The following is a 5,212-nucleotide window of genomic DNA, read 5'->3' on the forward strand; positions in this document are numbered from 1 at the left end:
TGTATAAATAAACTGAATTGAATTGAATTCTGATGATGTTATTCTGGCTGTGGAAAACTAACCTGACCATGTCAACCTGACGTATTTCTGCCTGGCTTGTGTGACAGACTGTGAAATGTGCCAATCAGACATCCAGCATTATTGCTTGACAGGAGTGTTCATCGTGGTAGTGTTTGCTCATCCTATACCTAACGGTGTGTAAAACATAAAAAAGCTGAATTTGACACTCGTTAGAAACATATTTTATGTAACTTAGCTAATTAAAAAATTGTTGTAACAAAAAACAAGTGACACAGTACGTTGTTTAGTCTGTTTTTTTGTGAAACGCCAGCAAAGTGCTTCACATTTTGATCTCCAGAAGACATTTTCAATTAAATTTGCTTTTGACAATACTTTTTCTGTTAGTCAGCCTTTTCATTTATCCTGTGAGCTTTCTGAATGTTTACCACTGAAATTACATTTTACAAGAATATCCATGGGACTTGAACTCTCTGCTGACTCAGATTTGAAGTTTTACATGAAATGTCAGCACATAAATTAAACGGATTGCCTTTGAGTAATTGGATTGATTTCTTGAACCCCTTATAACAAACTTTAATAATTTTAAAATCTTTTATCACCAAAATCAAAAACATAATTAAACATATATTTTAAAACATTGTTTATGCAGGGCACTAATGTTAAAGGGTTTATGAGTTTGCATTCAATTTGCTTTGTGTCATTCTGTATGTTTTAAAGTGACCTGAGAGAAAATAAAAATCTTCACTGCTGATAAATACTGTATTACTGTAAGTGATATTGGTGAGTTTTGTGTTTTTATTATAATCATCACAGCTGTCTGGTAGTGATAATGTCAGATGATAGCACATAATTTCCTGCAAGCAAATATGGAAATTTCATTTATGTAAACATTTTGGTCTGAACTGCGCATCCATGCTGGAAGCTTTATTCTGTATTCCACAGTGGCGTGTAGGAGGGCGCCTCTTAGTCACCCACTTAACTTATCACTAGTGTTTTTCCATTGTTTTAACCTGCTGCCATTTATGTCAGTATTAAAATTAGATTACTTTGTGATTCATCATGTCTGAGACAGAACAAAATGTCTTCCTGAGATCAGTCTAAAATAACTAAAACAAATAATAGATATCTTTAAGCTAGATTAAAACAAAATTCAGAGATCAGCGTGAGTTCATGGACCCCACACCATCAGGGAGGAAGCTTTTTAACAACTTTTTAACTGAGAGGGGAGGGGAGGGTAGCTTATGAGCTGGATGGATGGGTTTTGTCATAATGTTCTTTGCTCTGGTTTTGCTGGTGTAAATGTTCTCAAGAGAAAGGAGGCAGCTGTTGATCCTTTTTTAGCTGCTCAAATCACTCGATGCAGTTTCTTTGTGTAAGCCTCCGAGCCGTTTCCCTACCAGTAGAGGAAAATGTCTGAACACTCTCCATCTGTTAAGAATGCCTTGGTTAGGTAAGAACCCCAGATGCAGGACTGAGTGAGGTGGAAAAAATATTTAATAAAACGAAAACAAGAGGCTGACGTYGCAGCAAACTAAAAACAAAAGCTTGCCTTTGGCTTGAAACAAGAACTTGAACATCCAACAGAACACATAATCAGTTAACAAGGATCTGACAAACACTGAAGACACTGAACAGAATATAAAGAGAAACTATTGACTAGAAACAAGATACAGCTGGGGAAGAAACATGAGGATCAGGTGTGAGTGGGTGGGGCTGGAGCACAGGCAGACAGGAGGAAGAAAACAGATGACAAGACAGAAAACTAGAATAAAACATTAACACAGAAACAACTCATAACACCATCATTGGGAAAAGGAAGCCATTAGAGCAGCATTGAGGACAACACGCATTCTCACAGAAAACAGTTGTGAGTGAGTCTTGATGCTGGCTGTTTGTGTCCCATGGGAGGTTAGTGGACATGTGCAGACCTGTGTTTTCAGCTTATTTTCACCTGCTCCACAGGGACAGAGGGGTGTAAGCTAAGTCTACTCCTATCATTTTAGTTTGTGCCACCTTCATGCTCAGGTTATTTGTCTCACACCAGCCAATAAGCTCCCCCACACCTTCCTGCTGGAACTGTTGTTTGAAATCAGCCCAACAACAACATGCTGTCTATGAACTTCACAATATGATTTCCTGAATCACATGCGGAGCATGGGACGGGGTAAAGGACTCATTCTTGTGGAGAGCAGGTGTTGTGAACAATGTTAGAGGAGAAGAAACAGTGGATTCTCACAGACTGTGGTCTGCCAGGACAGTCACACATTTAGTTTCAGTCGCAGCAACAGTAGGTTGTAATGTCTCTGGGAAAATGGTGTTAAAAACAGAAGCAAAAACCAGAAAAATCAGTTTGACATACAGTATGAGTCTTTGGCTTCCAGGTTAATGAAAGCAGAGCTGATAACTGACACTGCATCAGACATGAACCGGTTCTATGTGATTACATATGTGCTTAAATATAGGAGTGTGTGTAAAGCCAACAGAACGTCAAAATGGTTTTAAAGGATGTAAACAGGGAACATGTGAACAGTTAAAAAAGGGTGTGAAAACATGAAACAAGAGTTGTTTACTGTTGCTTACTGCAAATAAATGAATGAAAATTACCAGCCCAGGCAATTTATTACATAAACAGAGCAAATTCTAATTAAACTTCTGAGAAAACCTRTTTTCATTTAATACCTAAGAATGAAATTGGAAACATTTTGGAATAAGCCAGTTTGAAATAAATGTGACAAAATATTAGCATGTTTCTGAAAACTATGTGTAAYTATATGTTATCACAGTATAACAGAAATCCTTTTTCAACCAGCTGTTTTTTCAAATTCATTCTTGACATTTACAGAAAAAAATCATTTTGAAATAAAAGAAGAGAAGGAAAGAAACCTAAGGTCTGATGAAGACAWTTTTTTGTTGTTTTTATAACCGAAATACAAATTAAATACAGAAATCTCTGGCCTGAGTATTTTTTTGTTTTGTTTTGAGAAATAATTTAAAATATTTTTTCTCTTCTTAAACACTGCAGTTATTAGAGGTACACATTCACTAAATTATGTCACACTTAAACACGACTAAGTTGTACAGTATATTGTAAGAGCAATCAATGGAATTAATATCGTTGTAGCGAAGCATTGTTTTTAATGCTGCCATATATTGATTTGTTTAAAATGTTTAGGTATATTTTATGAACTCTTGTTTCTCAGGGACCACAGATGGAAATAAGTCAGTATAATRTAATCCTACATCCCTCTTCTGAGTAATTGAGCAAAATTACAAACTGAAAGACATTCATAACACAAGACCTATAAATACAATAATATTTTCTTATAGTAGTCTTTAAATGGACCAAAAATATAGACAATAAATACATATGAAGAACAGAAAAACATTTTAGGTGTGACATATAGTATATAAAACATCAGTTTTTATCACCTCAGTGAGTCATTGCTCCATCTTACATTGCCCTCTTGTGGATTTTACAGTTTTATTATAAATCAGAGTAGGATCATCAAAATGTCTACGAAACACAAAAGTAAAGAAAAGTTAAGTCTAGTTTCTCAAACAGACAGAATCATTAACTAGTTCCACAGTAGAAACGTTGTTCGCTGTAGAGAGATCTATTAACAAAAGCTGGGAAAACATTTAACTACCTCATCTGTTTTAAAGTGGAAACACAAGAAGTAAATTGAAATTTTAAAGTATGTTTAACTTACAAAACACCATTAAGAAAAACATACAAAATAAAACAATGAAGGTAAAAATGCATTAAGTACATACTGTGTCCTGAACCTACATTGTCGCATCATATAAATCAGTTCAGTCATTGCGCTAAAAAAAATTCAAAAATTAAAATTGTCCAGTACACTTTGACACACAGAAACAAATCTAAACAATCCACATGGGTATTGAAATAAATTACTGTAGGTTTCTTGAATGCAATGTTTTAGCAGCCATCTTTGTTGGGGAAGACCTTGTTCAAACTCATTATGACCTCCTCCTGAGTGATCATCCGCCACTCCTCAGGAATCCTTGCAGGCTTCTGCTTGACTTTGTCTGCAAATCTCTCATTGAACCTCACCAATACATACCTATAAATTAAAGAAAATTTAGTTACTTTACTTTCTTAAAGAATAATTTGTGGACAGTATGCAGAAAAAACATACCTCCAGTAATTGTTAGCTTTTCTGAGCAACAGATCCCACTGTGCTGTCTTCACTTCCTGATAGGTCAATCAGGATGAGTTTACTTTCTACATCTCTGCAAGACAAAAGGAGTTGCTTTCCTTTCTCTTTACATTCACCACAGAAAAAAAATATCACAGCTGAGGATATTTGACATAGAAGCTTAAGGTGTTTTTCATGTGCACTAACATCACCACGTAGATTAGACAGAGCCAAAGGGACAGGGTAAATATCTCTGACCTCTCCGTTGGGTAGGTACCATCCAATTGCTATTAAACCATTGGAGAGTATTTGAGGCAATTATCCTCCATCCATGCCTTTGTGCACATATATTTCAAAACAAGATTCAAGTCCATTCAGAACATAATTTAGCACCTGTGATTTGGAGACACTGCATTGACCAAGTTTCACACATGAAACCATTGGCATTGATGTACTTGTTAAATTCCAATCCTGTACTCTCAGGTTTGTTTCCAGAGAGTGAGATCTCCACTGACCCACAACGCTTCTTGAAGGCCAAAGAAGGAATTGACTGGGTTCTTCTGGATGAATCCTAGGAAGGACCAGAGGTACAGCAAACTTACATTGTGACATGTGCACAAACATCTCTTGCTGAAGAAATGGGTTGGCTGCTATGAAGACGGATGTTATCAGATCAAGGGGGTTGATTGCACTTTGAGTCTTACCTTCAAAACCACCCAGCTTCTCCTCGGGCAGGCTGTTGTTTTTAGTTTCACTTTCAGGATGAGGGTGGCCACAAGGATTTCTAGCATCTTGTCTCAGCATCCAAAGACAACAAAGGAAAGCATTTGGTAAATCCTTAAGCTCTAGAGGAGCTGGATTCTCTGTAGGCCATGCACTGATATCTAACATAGATGTTGGATCCAGTTATTGAGTTCTGTAGGTCTCCAACCCGACATCGGGGGCAGTACCCCTGGATTGGCAGACTGGGGTGGTGGTCCCCCTGTTTAAAAAGGGGGACCGGAGGGTGTGCTCCAATTACAGGGGGGTCA

The sequence above is a fragment of the Austrofundulus limnaeus genome, unplaced genomic scaffold, assembly GCF_001266775.1.
Source record: "Austrofundulus limnaeus strain Quisiro unplaced genomic scaffold, Austrofundulus_limnaeus-1.0 Scaffold29, whole genome shotgun sequence".
Lineage (NCBI taxonomy): Eukaryota > Metazoa > Chordata > Actinopteri > Cyprinodontiformes > Rivulidae > Austrofundulus > Austrofundulus limnaeus.